This window comes from Ahaetulla prasina, chromosome 4 (genome assembly GCF_028640845.1).
Source record: "Ahaetulla prasina isolate Xishuangbanna chromosome 4, ASM2864084v1, whole genome shotgun sequence".
NCBI classification, from domain to species: domain Eukaryota; kingdom Metazoa; phylum Chordata; class Lepidosauria; order Squamata; family Colubridae; genus Ahaetulla; species Ahaetulla prasina.
The window spans coordinates 38460927-38481520 of record NC_080542.1 but is presented as its reverse complement, the minus strand read 5'-3'; the positions used below and the strand labels follow the sequence as shown (position 1 = coordinate 38481520).

Here is a 20594-nt window from a genome sequence, read left to right as displayed (position 1 = left end):
TTTATTTATTTTATTTTTATTTTATTTTCCGCATTAAATTCTGGAAACTGTACTTGATGTAATGATAGCAATGACTCTATTAAAAATGATCATCATGACAAATAAAAAAATATAAAAGATCTGCTTTGCTGAAGAAGGCAAACGATCAGTCTTACTTTTGCTTTTCAGAAATGCCTTATAAATATTTTATTAGTGTAAACTGACATTCTCCAATGGACTTCTAAGATAACTTAGAATCGGAAAGAATCCATACCAATAACAGGACTATGGTTTTTTAAAGCTCGTATCTGCTTAAAATCTGCATGCTCTTATTTTACATATGTACATGCACCCAGGAAGCTGTTTAATAGACATCTCCTGTTTAATAGACAAGTAGACAATAGACAACTAACATTGTTATTTGTGCATCTTTTTAGTCTGCTACTCAAGCCTTATTGTATTGACACACAATTTAAAGTTTCTTCTTTTCCTTTTTATAATTAATTTTTAAACTGATCTGACACTGGGAAATCCTTCTAAAAAGGATATATGATCACTCCACTATTTAATGCATCACCGTCAAATGAGAGTCACACTCTGCAACTGCTCTAATATACTGCTCTAATATAACTGTAGGGTAAGATATGACATAACAACATAGGTTTGAAACCATTATGCAATAAGAAAGTGGAGGCTTCTGCAATGTGAGATTGAAGACTGAAAGATAAAGATAATCATCCTTTGTTGGAAAAATTCAGAAAACAGAAGAATTCTTTATTAATTAAATACTAAGGATATTGTATTTTGTTTGGCATAAATATGGCACAATTATAAGTATAACTTGAACTATAAGACTATCCTGTAAAGATTAATTTAGATATGCAAGTCCTTTCAACCAATCATCTAGGGAAACCTTATTCTAACTTCCTGAAAAGTGGGTGAAATCATCCTAGATTTACATCTCTGATAGAAAGATCAGGTTTGCAAAATAAAGCTTTGTGCAATACAGCAACGTTTCCCAGCTTCAGCAGCTTTATGATGAGTGAACTTGAATTCCCAGAATTCCCCATCCAATATGCTGGTTGGGAAGTTTGGGCGGAATGGGACAACTTGCTGCAACCAACTCACCATGGCCAATTCACCACAGCCATTTTGCTAGGGTCAATTCGTTGTGGCCAACTTGCCAAGGCCAACTCACTAATTTGCTTTTGAGCATCTTTTATGCCACTAATAGAAATAGCCATTTAATGGAAAGAAAACAGAGCTTATCCATATAAGCATTTTATCCTGATTATATAGTATTGCTTCCCTTGGATGTCACACAAAATAGTCCTTCATCTAATCTTTTCACATTTTTCCTTTCAATACTTTTTCTCTTTTGATTTCTTGTTTTTTTCTTCAAACCATTTTTATGATAGTCTTCTTTTGTTGCCCACTAAATCAAACTTTCTTGGTGTTACTGACTGAAGTCCATTACAATATTGCACTGCTTTTGAACACATAGTTGGAGGGCTGCTAGCATTAGCAATCAAAAGATACTGTATAATTACTGTCTTTTCCTCTTTTGGCAGATTTAATCAGAAAAAAAAATTGGAACTTATACAGAATTGAGAAAAAATGGGTGAATTACAAGGGGAAAGTAATATGATATTGGAATTTTTTTTGAATATTAGGTCATTTTTTAAAAAAAATTGCTTTGAAGCATCTTATGACTTTAAATGGGGACGCTGTGGCTCAGTGGCTAAGACACTGAGCTTGTCGATCAGAAAGGTTGGCAGTTCGGCAGTTCAAATCCCTAGTGCCGCGTAATAGGGTGAGCTCCCGTTACTTGCCCAAGCTTCTGCCAACCTAGCAGTTTGAAAGCATGTAAAAATGTGAGTAGAAAAATAGGGACCACCTTGGGGGAAGGTAACAGCATTTTGTGCGCCTTCAGCATTTTGTCAGCTGGCCACTTGACTATAGAATTGTCATCTGACAGTGCTGGCTCTTCGGCTTTGAAACGGAGATGAGCACCGCCCCCTAGAGTCGGGAACAACTAGCACATACTAGTTGTACTAGTCATAATAAGTCACCTTGATGAACGTATCTTTTCTTTTATGTACACTGAGAGCATATGCACCAAGACAAATTCCTTGTGTGTCCAATCACACTTGGCCAATAAAATTCTATTCTATTCTATTCTATTCTATTCTATAAGGTAATGGTAAAGGAGAACCTTTACCTTTACCTTATGACTCTTAATCGTGGAATTCATTTTGAAGCAATCAAAACATGTTTCACAGTATTTTCCCTACTTTCTGTTTGACTCCTGCAAATGGGAAAAAGTTAGAAAATAGAAAATTAATGGCTATATTCTTCTCTCTCTCTCTCTCTCTCTCTCTCTCTCTCTCTTTTGCCAAGCCCACAAAACTGCACAATTGTGAATAACTGGACAATATTTTGTACTGCTCTACATATAGATATACTGTACATTCAATAGAATTTAAAGATGCTATCTGAAACAATGAGGGATTAGAAGTATGAATAAAATTGAACTTTATTAAAAAGTTAACTGCTCAGGAATCCAATCTGCATTCCTGCACAGCTGCCAAAGGACAGCTACCATTTAAGGACAAATTATTATTTTGTATGATTTTAAGCAAACTTTTTTTTTAAAAAAGTTTAATATTCCTAGAATATTATTGAAGTGGGCCCTTGCAATTTCAATTATCATGTGAAAGATAATTCATAGAATCAATATGTTCAGTTTGGCAGTGATTTTTTTAGTCTAGAAGAGTTACCTGTTCTATCACAAACTGGAAGGTGCAGCTGCAGATTACTAGAAGTATGTCTGATTGTAGGTAGTCTGATTCTTTTTTTTTTAGGTTGATTGTGTTGAGGATTACTTTTCTGGTTTAATAGTTATGCTTTTGTTTTGTTTTTTTATTTTGAAGTCTCTAATTTTGTTTATGCCTATGGTCTCCCCTATGGACAGAAAATGTTCCAATGATTGATTTACTGCAATCAGAATATACTTCACAGTGATTAGAAAATGCATGAAATTTTAAGCATCAATATAAATCATCAGCAAAACATCAGCATATTTTCTCAGCTGGTATTACTAAGATGTTATTTTTCATCAATATAACAGTTCTTTGAAAAAAGCATATTTATTTGAGATGTATATGATAGCATGCTATCATTGCTAAGTACTTCATGTTGATCACTTTATTTTAAAAATCCACCATACTCAAAAGTTCACTTTGGGTTATATAATTTATTCTTGTGTTTGTTTACAATCAAGAAAAGGATATAAAATATAACTATTAGGGATTTGCTTTTTATGAGTTTTTACTGCAGTGTTTCAAGTGGTTCTGTTTACGAAGTTTATGTTTTCTTTTAATTATGTTGCAACCTGCCCACAGCCTTCAAGCTAGGGTGTGATAAAATTCTCTAAAATCTCTTATATGTCCTGTTGTAAATTAAGGTTAGTCTACTTAGAAAAGATAACCTCTATGAAGATTGGCTTGATGGCTATTCTATGCTTGTGCTCCTTCCATTAGCAAAAAATCCCAAAATTATGAATATCTTCTATATTGGGTGGCCAACAGCATGTGGAACAAAACAAATCTACTAAGAACAAGTCTTATTTTGCTCTCTGGGCTTACTGCCAGGTACATTTGCTTCAGATTATAGTCTGAACAAGACTATGGCCTTAATTTATTATTTTTATTAATTTTAATCAACTAAAATCAATTAATCAAACAATACATGAATATAAATACCCATTCTAAAAAGTCTCCAAAATGTATTGTCTACATTCTCCCAATTTTTCACATAGGCAGGAAAACTTCTTCAAAAGCAATGGCTTTTATAAACATAAATTCATTTTGAAAATAAAGAAAATATTTATTTTCCACTCTAGGTAAGTAAGTTTAGTTTTAGTTGATTATCTGAAGTTAGATCCAATACCTAATATTCAATTATTTCAGTGATCCTGGATACAATATCTAAATTTTATTTGTGTTGTATCTTTTGTTCCAGTATTCATTTTGAAAGCAAGGGGAGACTAGTATGCATATAATCAGTGGCCATTTTACTGCAAAAAAAAAAGCTAGTTAAAGTTCAAAATAAATAAAAAATATGACAACAGTTGTTTGTTTATTATCCCAATATGTTAAGATAAATCTGGTTAAGAAAGTACATATAAAATATTGTTTTACTGTCATGCATATTAACTGGTGTGTAGTTTATATTTACTTAAACTCATTATAAGCACAACAAAAACTCATGTTTAGCCACTTATGATGCATTAATTTTTAAACTGCAAAACAGAGATTTACTATGAAAAGGTACAATGATATCTTTAATTAGCTTGAAGGAAAATAATAGGTTTTATGATTTCTAACTCTGAATTCCACCTGACATCCTCTGTTGGATCAAAAGTCCCATTATCAAAAATGTGCAGTAATGCTAACCCCATATATATGTAGGATGCCTAGCTCAGTACAACTGCTTTAAAAGAAGGTGTATATTATGGGAAATAATGTAAACTATTGAATATTTATTTCTTCTAAAAATTATAAGAGAATCAATTGCAAACATACAACAATGTGATATTCACATGAAAGATAGATTCACAACTTCTAAAGAAAATTCACTCAATGCATAAAGAAAGCTACTTTTTTGTTAACGAATCAAAGACATGCAAGCAATTCTGTTTTCATTATGGCACTTGGGCTTTTCAGAAGAAAAACACACTAATAACATAGTCTCCCAGGTGAACACATACATACTGTTTTGAAATTGGTTTAAGATAGTGTTATTTCACCTCAAAGAACCCCAAGACAATCTCTTCTGAGAGAAATATTTATTTGAATTAAAATTTTAGCATTATTTTCTCTAATTAACATGCAAATGAAATTAATTTTTGAATTAAAAAATTAGCATTATTTTCTCTAATTATTAAAACATAGTCAATTTGAAATACCTTCTTCAGAATTATTTCCTGAGTTTTATGTTCTATTAAAGGCCAATGCAAAAAAATGCAAAACTTGCATATTAGATGAGAAGATTTAATTCCACCCCCAACAAATATCAAGGCAAAACCAAATAAAATGTAACGTGGGGAAGTACCTCAAATGGGAATTAACAATTTTGTACTACAAAAATCAAAGCATCTTCACTTAGTTACAAATTTCTGGGATTCTTTGGAGGAATGGCGATTCTTTTGGGATAAAGCATGACAATTTAGTGAATATGTTTCTTTGCCTGGCTTTATTTATTTTTAACTTACTTATTTTTATTGAATGAAGGCAAGTTTATGAGAATGAAGTCTTGAATTATTAATTTAAAATATGTTCAAGGCATCTGTTGTAGTCCAACTTAATTAAATTGCAAGGAATCTGTGATGCATTTGAGGGAGACATTTTATGCTCCCTGACAAAATGTTCTCTCCCTCCTTTCTTTCTTTCTTTCTCTCTTTCTTTCTCCTTTTCTCTTTCTTTCTTTCTTTCTTTCTTTCTTTCTTTCTTTCTTTCTTTCTTTCTTTCTTTCCTCTCTCTCTCTGTCCTTCCTTCCTTCCTTCCTTCCTTCCTCCCTCCCTCTCATTCATTCATTCAATTTTTATCCTATCTTTATTACTTTATAAATAATTCAAAGCAATGAAGCACCTAATACTATTTCCTCCTATTTTCCCTACAACATCAACACTGTGAGGGTAAATTAGGCCGAGAGACAGCAACTGGCCCAATATCATCCAGCTGGTTTTCATGCCTAGAATTCATAGTTTCTATGACAGCACCTTAACAACTACATCAAACCGCCTCTTTTTCTTAGCTATATAAATTAATTTACAAAACCAGTATTATTATTGTTGTTGTTGTTGTTGTTGTTATTATTATTATTATTATTGCTGCACTTCAATGGTTAGATGGCTTATACATTGGTATTTGAACATAGATCTTATTAACATTTATATTTTATTGTGTTCTACTAATCTAGATTAAATATTAATGTATTTTGCTAGTCCATTATTATGTCATGTATTAAATAAATAAATATGCTCATTAAAAAGGTATAGGCCTCACCATTCTTCATAGAGATTTTTTAATTTTAAGAATTTTATTATTGTTCCCAAGCTATTGTCTTTCGTTTTCTTTGATGGCAAATTTAGCCATGGAAGTTTCATTTTCATTTAAGTAATATTTCTAGGAAAAAACTGGTAGCAACAGGATTACTTCCCCTTTGGGCACCTCAGTTGCAAATTTAATTCACATAAAACTACATACTTTCATCCTCTATTTAACCCCCTATATCATCTGCCTGTCTGATATTTTGTTCTTGATATTTTATCGTAACCCTAAGGCTCAATTTCATTATGATATTTACAGATAAAGTACTTACTTGGTTAAATTGTTCATGCCGCTCCCATTCTATTCAGAGGCATGCATCAATTGTGCACACAGTATTCATACTCCAGATATTTGGGTGGATGTTGTCTGGTGTGCCAAAATTGTATACCGGGATAGCAAGTGTAATAAACACATTTAAAGCAAGAGTTGCATGAAACAGTTTATAAACCAGTGTTTTACTTTTATTTAACATATTATTATTATATTATTTAATATTATTTAATATGGCTGCCCATTTCATGAAATATGATAGTACTTGGACAATATACAACCAATATACAACCAAATATTAAAATAAAGTCAAAACTGTTGTGGTATTTTCTTAAATACCACTGTTATATTTCCAATTTAGTAAATAGCTTATTTACCTTCCAGGAACTTCCTTTCTACATTGTATCTGCTGTTTAACCATAGCACCATACAATCTTCCCCTATATCACTTCAGTATATGCTTTTTCTCCATCATCTTGGCTAGATTTCTGTTATTGTTTGTCTTGAATATTAAAATGATTTTATTCTTTTTGGTCTTTCCTTGACAGGCTTTCATTACCAAAATTATTTAGCTCACTGCCATTTAATCTATATCAGAGATCCATAGTACAGTCCTCTGTAGATTTTCTTTAACTGGATAGGTCAAATGTCAAAAGTTCAAATCTTAGTTGGCTATTTTTGAACTACATTATAGATTCTTCAATTTCCTCTAACATTGTCTTCTTGCTTTTTTATTTCCTCTTTTTCAAATTCTACTGCTCTCAAGCCATCCATTAATCAGTGTTATACTTTCCTACTACTGGTCATTAGGATTAGCTGTGGATGTTTTATTGACTTGAAGGACAAGATGGTGCTTGTTTCTCATTCTTTGAAGAAAGGATAACAATACTGAATTGGTGAATTTTACAATACCAGCGATGGGGAAAACAAGGCTCAGAGAATTGAGAGAATAAAAAGGAAGTTAGGACAACACTCTGAAATCTCTTCCAAAACCCCTCTCACCTGCCCAATAAAATAAGATTCCTATTGTATACCTTTTGTGCTTCAGAATTTGTTTTGTTGGCAATTCAGCTTTAATGTGACTGCTTATCAGATTCGAGATACTGAATTAGGTGTGTGTCTGTGTCCCGCATGGTGTTCTGTCTCACAGTATATTCCATTGAGATTGAAGTGTAAAAGCCCAAGAAGGTTGCAATTAGTTGGAGAGATATTTGTATTTAAGACATGCTGTTCTTGAATGGAAGTCAAATATTCAATTTTCTAAGGTGTTAAAAGCTGAATTGAAAATATCAGTTATACCTCATCCATAGAAGAAAGAACTGAATTATCCAGTTTTGGAAATTCAATGGATCTATCTAAGCATTAAAAATATGAAATCTAACTTCTTTAAGATTCTAATTCATTCATCAAAAACTATTTTATTTGACCCTTTAAATAACATTTTAAAAAGAATGGACACTGGAGTTCTTTAAAGTCCTTTTAATTATAATCAACAGCTTTCAGTCTTTTTAGTGCCAGGTAAATATATGCTTTATGGCTTTTCATGGCTAACTATCACTTTGATGGACTACAAATATGAACTTAGCTAGCTGATCTCAAACAGTGAGTTACTGGTTTAGATTTGCAAAAAGGCTTTCTAGTTCTATCAAGAGACACTTTCTTCAGCCATTTTGCAATCTTCTCCAATTAGCCATGTACCTTAGCTGCATAATGATCCCAAAACATAGAAGGGCTTTATCTTTAACTGGATTCAATGCCATCCCAAAGGCCCTTATTGAAGGGAGATAATTCCCATTGAACAGAGACTGTGTATATACAGTGAAGGAATAATTGAAACTATGGAAAATACTATTCTATACTACCTGCTTTTCACAGGTGTTCACCAGGAATATCGACTAAACATCTTGGTTGTTCTGATTTGTTTTATCTTGAGTTATTATTGCATTAATCTGATTTTATTTTCATAACCACTGCTAAGTACTGTTCTATAGATGGTGTTGTATGCTGTAGTGTTTTTCCTAATCCTTTTTAGACATTTTAGAACAATTATATTTTATAATTATATATTTATTTAATTTAAAATTTATATAAAGTTGCCCAACCTCTATCCAATTCTGGGTGATTTCCAGTTAATTGACCTAATAAAGACTGGTTAGCAATTTAAGAAATTTGAAGGTTAATTTATCTTGTTCTGTTTCATTTGTCTGCTGCATTTATATAATCTCACTTGATATGACCCTGTCTACAGTCTACAAGATTAAAACAAAAACTAAACAACCAGTATAATTTATCAATTAAAACAATTAAAAACAATTATAGGAGTTTCAAATCAGTACAATTTAATATAGGAAGAACATTTCTTTTTACTGTCTTAATATGTTGTTGAATTATAAACATACAATTTGTTATCTCTGAAGAGCTTTGACTGACGATTCGGAAGTACAACAAAGAAGATAATTCTATGTCATTGAAAATTAAATCACTCTCATTTTAAGGAATGGATTCAGGATATGTGTTTGTTATCAATTTCTGAAAACATTTATGTTCTAAAAATAAGCAGATAACATAATACACTGCTCCATGGCCTAGATTTAATATAAACAACTGAATTAATTCCATATGGGTATTTATACTTCTTATATCTTTGTTAATTAAGTTGTTTTTTATTACATTTACTTCATTTAAGTATTGCAATATATTTATTAAATTTATATGCCACTCATTTCTCTCTCAGGAGACTCTAGACAGGATTCGGAGAAGGGCGGGATATAAATGCAATATATATATATATAATATATATATATATATTATAAAACAATTATATAAAATAATTAGAACATAAGACATTAAAAACATAAAGCATTATTTAGTTTTTTCCTTCACTGAATAATCACTAATTAATATATATTGGGGGGTTGTATTTCACAATTTTAACAAATAAAATTAATGATTAAAATTGGAGATATTAATTGCACATTCATGTTCTTTTGCTACGCTATAAGCCAAATTTCACATATTAATCCAACAACACACAAAAATTGGAAGAAAAGAATGAAAGAACATTCTTTTTATCAAATTGAATAAGACTACTTTAAAATTTGTAGAAAAAAAAATGCCTTAAAAAAGATAGCCATCAGTAGGCTTCAGGAGAGCTAAATCTTTTTTTTAAAATGTATGCTTCTATATTTTAGCCAGTGCTTAAATGGCAAATATTGTTCCCTTTCTTTCCTGACCCTTCCCAACTGTCACTCGGTTTGCATCAAATGCATGTTTGTACTGTTAGCACCCATCTCCATCAATGTGCTGAAATAAAATTGCAGCAGTATAAAATAAATGGAATGCTTTACTTTCAAGTAAACATATCTGTCAATCTTGTCTTTCTGTGTCACTTCCACAAACCAGGAAGAAAATGTCTTGAATTTTCTCATTAGATTCTCATTAGAAACCGCAACTAGTATAAAATGCAGTAGCTTGTAAGTGCCATGGTGGTGAAGTAGTTAGAATGCAGTATCGCAGGCAAACTCTGCCCACTACCAGAAGTTCAATCCTGATGGGGCTCAAGGTTGGCTCAGCCCTCCATCCTTCCGATGTTGGTAAAAAAAAAGGACCCAGATTGCTAGGGCTAATATGCTGACATTGTAAACTGCTCAGAAAGTGCTATAAAGCACTACAGAGGGGTATCTAAGTCTAAGTGCTTGCTATTGCATTAACTATTAGTAAATCCAGATTGCTACAATCAAAGAAAATCTGTCTTACATACTGTTAGTGTACTGGTTTCAAGCCAATTCAAAATCCTATTTTTAGCCTCAGAGGTTATTTAGTAGTTGCTATGGGTTTATTTATAGTTTTTAATATCTTGTCTTATAATTTATTGGTTTTATGGATGGATTTTACTATTTCATGAATGTTTTATTTCATTTTCCATAAGTTGTCTAGAGTCAGAAGACGAAGCAGCATATAAATATGGGTGAATAATTAATTAATGACAGAGCTAGTCTGAATAGCCTTTGCACAACAAAGGGTCATTATGTATATTGTATAATGGTAGAGTTTCATTTTTATTCTCATTTTAGGTTTTTACTATGCTTCCTGCTTTTATGATATGACCTACTGAGACACATTTTTGAAACCATATGATTTTTTTTTCTTTAACATTAAAAGTAACAATTTGATAACTTTTGGAGATGCTCTGAAATCATGTTCATGACTTTAGGATCACATTCAACCTTGTGATCTCCTTCTTAAACCCAGTTCAACTTCTTCTCTTGCCCATATGAAAAGCAATGCCCAAGCATTTATAACTGCATTTACTTATATCCATCACAGTTACCTTATCTATTATAGCTGTCAAATTTTAGACTAATATTTCCTAAGTTGATTTGATTGGTCATGATGTTTTGGGAGAAAGATGTTTGATAATGAATACAAGTAATAACCTCATAAACTTTGTTCTCTCACTCTCCCACACATACATTTAAATAAGGGCTGCAGCTCATTGATCAGTGCCGCTGACTAAAGTTTTAATTGCAGATTAAATTTTGCTTCTCATATAATTTGTATGGTTGCCAGTATGTAAACAGTAGTGGCTTTCCCATTAAGTACTTATGGCCACACACTTCAAAGAAAAAGTATCCCTGCCCATCAGGAATCTCAAAAACAGCATCTGAAGTTTGTAGCATATAGATTTCATCAATTAATTAAGCTTATTAAAAACTATGATGTTAATCTTTTAAAACAAATCCCATATGCTTTTGTTCATAACTCTAGCTGAAAAAGCACTTGAGTAAAAACTGAACCACAGTATTTATTCAATGCTAAACTGCCTCCAGATATTTGTTGAAATCAACGTAAAATTTTATTCTATGATAGTAATCACACACACAAAAAATATTTTCTTTGTTAATATGGAATTATGTTCAAACTTTTCAAACCTACTTGTAATCCCATTTTTACTTTCTAATCTGCAGAACATAAAGATCATTTTGTTGCAGGTATTTTTGTCGCAAAAGTATTTAGATATTTAGCCAAATATTTGCCCTTATAACACAAAATCAAAATGTTTGAAATTTCTATCAAAATAACCCACAGCGTTTAATTCTTGGAAATCAAATAGAGTAATAGATCCATCTGACAATTGTAGCCTTTGGAGATAAGAAATTGTATGTGTTTAGACCAATCTCCACTTTAGAGCAGATATTAGGTGGCATAGAACAAAGTGAGCAAAAGCCAAAATCTGCTGGCAGATGCTAATACAGTAATTTATTACAAATTCCAATTTCTGTTAACAGAAATAATTTTTAAAATTGAGTATTGTTTCAAAGGCATCCAAGCATCTTTATCTTTTCCTTGTGACCTCCTAGATACCCATCCTCCCCAGAAATCCACCAAAAAGAAATGTGCAACTTGAAATTAAAATTTATCTGCTACTTTCTTCTTTTTATTGCCATATTGGAGAATAGTTGGTATAAACTAGAAGAAGCACCATAACCTTTATTCATGTATTCAGAAAAATTCCTGGGCTCAAATTCTTCAATTCTAGATGTGTGTTTCCTACTCATAATATTTGTAGGTTCAAATAAAAAACATACTAGATTAAAATCTACTTGGCTCTGATTAAAACGGAGAAAATATGACTTTGCCACAAAGTAAGATTAGGACTCTGTTCAGAGGATAAATCTGGAGTGATACTAACTGAGGATAATTGAAAAATGTTGACCAGATCTATTAAAATAAGCAGGATTGGAATCCTACCCACGTCTATTTAAAAAAGGAGTATTTTTTAAACTTCTAGATCCAAATGGATCATTTATATACATACAACAAGAATACATACAGCTTCTTGTTTCCTGTTTTCTAAGTACTTAGGTAGTTCATCGTTCTTGGTTCAGTTTGCCTGTTTTCAAATCACTGCAGTTATCTTGCACCAAGTTACCTGCTTTGAAGACAGCAATTTGTCTCTTTCTTAAAGCATCCATATTTATACAGTTATAAAAATAACTGTAAAAGCATCCAAAGAATTGTCCATATGACCAAACTGATACATACAAAAATCTATATAGCCAAAGACTTGGGTGCATAGAAATTGCATTGCAACCTCCATTTAAAATGTTCAATTTAGTTTTAGAAACATGCCAAAGCAATTCATTTAGAGTACATGGTACTCTATGTACTCTACATGTCACTGTAATGGGCCAAACTCTGCATTATCTAGATTCTGTATGCTTTTTCAACATTGCTTTAATGAGTGAATCAACCTGAAACATTTGTCCATCATACACGTATCCTGACGTTGCTAAATTTCACCCAATTTTTATTACATAGTTTCAAAATAAAACTTTGAACAATTCATTTTAAATTGGCATTATTGAACAAAAGCATATGAAGCATATGAAAGATGGGAGCTATATAGCAACGGCAACTATGATTCTTAAGGCTTAGAAAGAAATGATATGGTTTTATCATTAATGGAAATGAATAATGGAAATGAGCGAGCCTCGGTGGCACAGTGGTTAGAGTGCAATACTGCAGGCTACTTCTGCTGACTTCTGGCTGACTACAATTTGGCAGTTCAAATCCCACCAGGCTCAAGGTTGATTCAGCCTTCCGAGTTGGGTAAAATGAGGACCCAAATTGTTGGGAGCAATATGCTGACTCTGTAAAGTGCTTAGAGAGGACTGTAAAGTGGTATATAAGTCTTAGTGCTATTGCTAATGGAAATTGCTTTGGAATGGGGAAAAATTACCTTTTAAAAAGTGAGTTGTTTCTGAATTACTAAATACACATAAAAATAATAAAAATACTTCTTGACTTCAATATTATGTATTAAATTGTTCTTTATGCAGGTTTAAAATATGTTTGGAAATGTATTGGAAATTTCAAAAAAACAAAAATAGAAATATTATAGGCCATAGCATTGTGAATCTTAAGCTGGTCTGTCAAAGAAAAAGAAACTCCTTTCCTTTAAATCCTTTTGAATTTTATATTGGAAGAGGTTATAGAAGGTACCCACATAGACACACACTGATTTAACTCAAGGTTTATCTAGAAGTGCATAATATTATATGTGGAATTATCCAGAAATGCATAATATTATATGTGGAATTATAACATATGTGAAAGTGCCTAATGTGGATTGTATATGTAGCAGAGTCTTATTTTGGCTGTGAAAATGGCCCAATGATCCTTCCCAATAACTGAACAAATTTGCTTCTATGAGTAAATATACATTCTGTGGGTGTGTGGGTGTACGTGTGCATGCGAAAGAGGCTAATCAGAATTTTCTTATATCATAGACAGCTTTGCTTTACAAATCAATTACTTCTGAATGCAATAATGCAATGTTACAGTTAAGGAAATTTCACTAAATGAACAACTCACCTTCTTTCAATTTTAGTTTCGCTTCTCCAACACAATAAAAATGCCACTGGACTGTGAACACCTGCAACTTGTTGCACAAATACCATATTGTAATTCTGATTAGAGCACAATACTAACTGGAGAGGTACAAAATTTATGTGATAGCAATACGTTTTAATACACTAAACTAATTTTCTATTTTTGAAGTTCAACTAATCTTAGAGATTGCTCAGAAAAAGTGACTTACTAAAGATTAGAAAGTAAATCGCTAGAGGATCTATGCATAAAATCCAGCAGCCTATTTCATATCTTAACTCTAATCTCTGGGACTCTCATACAATTCAGCTGTAAACTTTTCTTCAGAAGTTAAGATCACTAGGATTATTTCCAGGTAAATCTACATTAAATTCCAACATCAATTCTTGAAAAGTTTAAGGAAGGGGGACATTGTTCATTACCAAGGTGAACATTGTTCTACCAACAGAGAGCTATTGCCGGTTTAATATTAGCATGAAGGAAAATATGCATGTGGTAGAACTTCTTACCAAGTTTGAAAAATCCAAGTTTTTTTCCTTAGTTAGTTCAATGTTATTCTGGGGCTGGTTAATGGATACATTTCAAGAAAAACTTTTATTCAAAGGAAATTGGCCTAATTTGCTATTTTAAAAAATGAACAGTGAGTCAGTAAGTATCTAGTTCACCTTCTTTGCCCAAAGTAACAGTAACAGAGTTGGAAGGGACCTTGGAGATCACCTAGTCCAACCCCCTACTCACGCAGGACTAGGGATTTGAACCACCGAACTGCCAACCCTTCTGATCGACAAGTTCAGTGAATGCTCCGATACATAATGCTGGTCTGATTAAACATTAGAATATGCTTGTAAAATGGGATGTAGAGAGATGGGTAACATAAGATTTAATTAATAAATAAAAATAATGCACACAAAGCATCCTTGATGGGATTATATATGATTTCCGAGAAGTAACAGGTTTTTTTAAAAGGGGGAAATAAAATTAAAAATAGAAGATGATAGGCCTTCACTCATGGCATGACTATCTGAAGGTTTGCTTCACTCACTACACAGAAGCATGTCTGCCATTTAGATATACAATAATTACTTAGACATAGCCATTGCCATCTCTCCCACAAACCATTTCATAGGTAGTAATTAAGTAAATATTTTGTAGGTACCCATTGAGAATTGAACATGCACAATGGCTCTCAATTTTCTTGATTTCTCTTGTTCACTCCAGCAGCCATACCACAATGCAAAGAAAGCAAAAAGGATATATTGAGCTCCATGAAGGAAATGTCAGGACAACAAGCAAGATAAATGTATGGGCATATCTGCTAGGAAGTTTTCAGCCAAAGATAGATGGGAAACAACGGAAGCATTGAAGCATTACAGCAATGGAGGTTTTACAAACCACCACAAAAACATGCAAATTTCTGAGACTGCTTCATGACCCAAGATAGTGAAATGATAAGAAAAAGGAAATGGAAAAGAAACTTTTTTTCTCCTTTTTTAATGAATTGTTAATAACTCATTTAAAAATGTACGATAAGGAATCTTGGGGAAATTGGAAATCTACACACTTGTTAGCCTTCAGTTGATCTAATATATTGCCTGAATGTACAGATTCCCCCTACTCTTTCATTACCCATTGCTTTTGCCTGAGGTAAATGGAAGTTGCATAACAGTACAAACTGTATTCTCCATGAGTACTCAATATTAACTGTATCTAGGATTTTTTTAATTGTTCTGATATATCTTTGACTTAACTACGTGGTGCAGTGCTGCAAATCACTTAAGCTGGATTTCCATAATTCAAAGGAAAAAAAGACATCTCTGTTTCTCATCATTCTGTCCTTATGAAAAAGTTTGTACTTTTTTGGTGTCTCTTCCTCACACCTGAATGGTAATTGTTTATGGAGATTCTCAATCATCCAGGATAGTCATTGTTGTTCCATTGTTCCAAAAGGCAATTGGACATTCTTGGGGTTTTTTCCTTGAAAATATTTTGCTAAACATTTTCAAGGAAAAAACTCCAGCACTTTTGAATGGTAATTGCTTATCAATCATCCAGTCATAATTAGCTAAGCCCCAATGCAGCGAATTAATAAAAGGCTCTCTGCAGTGCATTTATTATGTAAAGAAGTGCCTCGCGATTATTTTATACAATACAGAATATTAACCTTGTGTTGTTCATTGCGTGTACATTGAATTGAGAACCACAATGAACCTTCATTCCATAATGACAATATACATATTTTCAAATATCATTTGGGGGTATATCACCAAGTATTTTTAAAGGGTGCTCCATCTAATATAATTCGTGAAATTGTAAGATTAGGATATAAATCTTGGTAATGCAAACACAATCCTAATGCTAGGTGAGTTCTCCCAATTCCAAGGCCAGACACTATGTCAGAAAACAGTTCCTAAGATCAGAATGATTTTAATAATACAATGAAAGAGAATCACCAATAATATCAGCGTAAAAACCACCTGCAGCCTAGTTCCATTTCTTATAATGAAAGACTGCATGTACTAGACAACAGCTGCCAAATTCTCCAGTTTGAGATTATGTTCCATCATTGGCCTTGAGCTAGGGACAGTAATTAAATTAAGTGATAGATCAAATCTAATTCTGCCTCCTTTTAAATATAATTTTAAACATGGATTTCTTATTTTAAAGGAACAACCCAAACTAATTCATAAACTCTATGATACATCATTTTGAATCAAATTCCATCTATATCTATAGATAGTGATATTAATATTTCTTTATCGGTATCAATATAATTCTGAAATATGATTATTTTTCAAAGTGAGGATTTTGTTGTATCTGCCTGCTAGACTGATACTTGCACTAATCCACTTTTATGGCTTTAGTGATGCTTTAAAGGTTATTAACTTGAAACATTCACACCTAGTCAAGTCCTACCCAGATCTTTTCTGAGTTTGAAATGTAAGGTTTAAAACAAGATCAATCATCTCCTTACAGTATAGTAGTACGTTATTGGTCCTTGTCTTTTTTCAGCAATATTTAATATTTTAAATCTGAGCTGTATTCTTATACACATATAGAGCCACAATTCTTAAGTCACTTTTATGCAACAAAATGTATAGTCCAATAAGACTGCAATTCCATATGTACTTACCTAGAGAATATTAGATTAAATTCAAATAGAAAAAAATTATACTTTCATACTAAAATATAAAGAAAAGTGATTGTGTTAATTTCCTAATACAGCTTATTCTAATTACACAAAGTCTGCTTTATCTGTAATCATTATTCCTTTCAGTTATTTTAATTGGAAAAGGTATCTATGTTTTCTCAACGAGAAGTCATACTCCATTCAAGGGGACTTCTACTCAAACAAAACGTGTGCGTAAATTTAGTTTGCTCCGTTGTTCTGAGGATTTCAAGAAATAGGAAAAAAAACCGACGAAGAACTGAAGTATCTGCCAAAAGTTTGGGCAATTTGTAACGAAAGAGAAGAGGCCAAAACGAACGTTTCTTATCGTTTTATCTTCGTTGTGCCCGTCCCTGTCTTTTACTTATAAAGAAGCTTGGCTCTTTGGTAAGTTCAGCATCTTTGAACGCGGACTTGTTTTCTAGCACGAAAGAAAAGGCAAGGAAAAGAAACCGAGAGGAAAAGAAATTGAGTTACGTACTGGTTTAAACTTGCTGGTGGAAGCAGCGGTCCTCCAGCAGGTTTTTCCACATTGGTTTGTCAGGAAAACGTGTTGCGGTCTCCAAAGCAAAATCCAGAATCCGAAGAAGTGAGGCAGTCCTCGGAGAACCCAGAGCGAGGGAACGTGACCGAGAGAAGCTAGACAGGTATATGCAAGTTAAGAGCTACTCTAGGACTGAGTGGTTCAATTCTTCACAGATGGGAAGGATGGAGTAAATCGAAGTCACGCCCCTCAGCCCCACCCAGTACCTGATACCTTTAACCCTTTCACGTATGGACAAGTGCTTTGGCAATGGGCTCGACCTAGAGAAACAAAACGCGCACTTCCTCTTTCGGAAGGCTAGCTTAACCACACACGCATTCTGTACAGACTCTCGGCTGGGAAGCCATAAAAGCCCCTTAAAAGACCCGCATCTTTAACTCAACTCGGCTTACCTGGCCCCGATCCCGGAAAATAACTCTTGGCTGCAGATACTATATCCAGCCCCACCCCATTTTGCTTTTGGGAGTCCGATCATTGAGCACGTACAATTTTCATACTCACCTAACGCACGTTTAGTTTTTCCGTTGTAGTTACGCGTCGGTATTCAGTAGGTTGTAGTCCAGTTGTCGTTTGCCTAAACTCTACATATTTAGGAATTAAGTTAGATTCGTGTTTTAACTCTTCTGTCCCCAAATGGATATATTTGCCAAAAAACTAAAGCTTAACTTTTGTCCCAGGAGAATATGATCTTATCCAAACAGCAATTGGTAAAATGTTCCCATTGAAGTGTTTGCAGAACCCTCACAAAAAAAAAATCAGATGTATACTCCCATCACACACATCCCTTTACCTAATACCATCTATAATATACAGGGCTTTAAGTTTTTAACTAAAGAGCCAAAAGTGAATAAATCAGTTAACTATGTGATTGCACTGTATATTATACTAACACAGCATTAAAACTACATGAAGTTAACCTCAGAGCTGAAATCCAAGATCTCTCAACCAAGATATTAAATGCTGATTTGTAGTTTAGCATGAACCTAACGAATTGTTGTTTATTCAATAAACCATAGATAAGCAAAACCTTCCTCAGAAGGTTGTGTGAAGTAGAAGGAGTATCACTAGCCATATCCACATATCATATGACAAGTCCGTGCAAATGTATAAATGAAGATAAATGCACATCAAGAAAGTTACTTAAAATATATAGGGTGGTTAAATAAGTGAATTCACTCCCAACTCCACAAATGCATCATTCCTACCTGCCAGTATGATATTTTGATTCCTTTCCTTGACAAAGTAGACATCTGTTTATTGTTTCATTTTAGTCTGGGCATGTACATAAAAATACAGCAACACATAATTCAAAAGCTCCCATAAGTTTTTTAAACTGAATATGAGAGCTTGTCAGAAAAGAAAGAACTATATCAGACTTAGAAAAAAATAAGGTATTGTACAATATGGATTGTGAAATGTATATATTTATTTGTAGTGTTGGGAAATAAATAAGATTGAAGTATATCAGCTAACACAACTACATTAATATATAGATTAGATTTGGTTATAATTTACTAATCATTATGAGATAAATGCCAATTTTATGTAGTGGTTACTGTAGACACTGGGCCAGAAACTAAAAGACTAGTTCTGTCTTAGGCACAAAGCCAGTTTAGTGACATTGAGTCAGTCATGCGCTCCATTTCAGCCCATAGAAGAAAAGTGAGGTGAACTACTAAAAACTCTTGCCAAGAAAATTGCAGGAACTTGTCCTCACAGCTGCCAAGAGTCAAGAATGCTCAATTTAAAAAAAAAATCTTTATGGTAGAATTATCAGCATTCTTCTATATCCTCTTCCTAAAATTAAACAATATGCTCTGTTGCTTAAGATACATGCCAAAGTCAATTTGTATTATTTAACTTCGTATATTGCGCAGAGTTATGTAGATGAAATGGGTAGCTATATACATTTACCAAATAAGTAGATAAATTGATAGCATCAATCTAATCCTTCTCAAGTTCTGATTTTGAAGTCAACAAAACAGGAATTGGGTAGCACCTTTTCTAACTATCAGATGTTATTAAAAGGCATAAGATTTGGTGAGCTGCCATTCTTTTCATCAGATGCATAGAGTAACTAGACTGATAATGGGATTTAAATGGGATGAGAGGGATTGAAGAATGTCATACGACTTTTAAGAATAATATGTAAAAAATTGTTATAGAATAATAAATTGAGGCTAATATTAAAGTAAAAATAGGAAAAATTGGTTAATTTGAATAATTTCCTTAGAGACAAAATGTAGCTACTTATGGTTAAAAAATGTTGAGAGCAATCAACATTCCAAAGGAAAAAAAACATGAGGCAAAATAAACAGATTTTGAAAACTGACCAACTGACTGGCTGTGGAAGATCATGGAAAGGTAATGTAAAAAGTCATAACTCCTGAAGTATTTATATCTTCATCCTTCATCTCCGGTTTAATTAAGCTCAGTTCATGCACTATTCATTCATTCATTCATTCATTCATTCATTCATTCATTCATTCATTTATTTATTTATTTATTTATCACAGCAGTATATAAAAGCATAGCATGAAATAACTATACGAGTTGGATACAATCAAAGGGAACATTAGGACAGGAACGGTAGGCAGGTAGGCACGCTAGTGCCCTTATGCACGCCCCTTACAGACCTCTTAGGAATGGGGTGAGGTCAATAATAGATAGTCTTTGGTTAAAGCTTTGGGGATTTTGGGAAGAGACCCAAAATCTCTATATCTCTATACAACACGAAACATGAATATAGAATATGAAACATGAAACATGAAACAGAGGCATCCATGAGTACTGATACCATTTACATTGTTCCAGAGAGTACAAGCTTTTGGCATTTGCAGAGGCTGGGTTTATTCATTCAAATATGAAATAGTTTTATTTTCCAGCTATAAAATATAGATTATATCTCTCTGAATCAAATGATTTTTTGGGGGGCAAAGATCTCCATTTTCTTCATTAGTGTCATTAAGAGTGGTAGATGCATAAGCATTTTATGTTCACAACTGATACAAGAAGGTTTAAAGCAGAATTTGAATTTTACTGAATACAGGTAGTGCTTGAGGTGTGACCAGTTATTAATGGCCATTCACAGTTAAGACAGACCCCCCCCGCCTCCTCAACAATTACATAG

The 20594-nt window shown here is 32.9% G+C and overlaps 1 protein-coding gene across 4 annotated transcripts in view; it reads right to left on the bottom strand.

Annotated features, from left to right (window-relative positions):
* Positions 1 to 17611, bottom strand: part of SP6 (Sp6 transcription factor) — a 29805-nt gene extending 12194 nt beyond the window's left edge. For all 4 annotated transcript variants that reach the window (XR_009154970.1, XR_009154971.1, XR_009154972.1 and 1 more), the window contains exon 1: positions 17402 to 17611. The gene's annotated coding sequence lies outside the window, so the exon portion shown is untranslated. The remainder of the gene's footprint in view (positions 1 to 17401) is intronic.
* Between the last annotated feature and the right edge of the window lie 2983 nt (positions 17612 to 20594).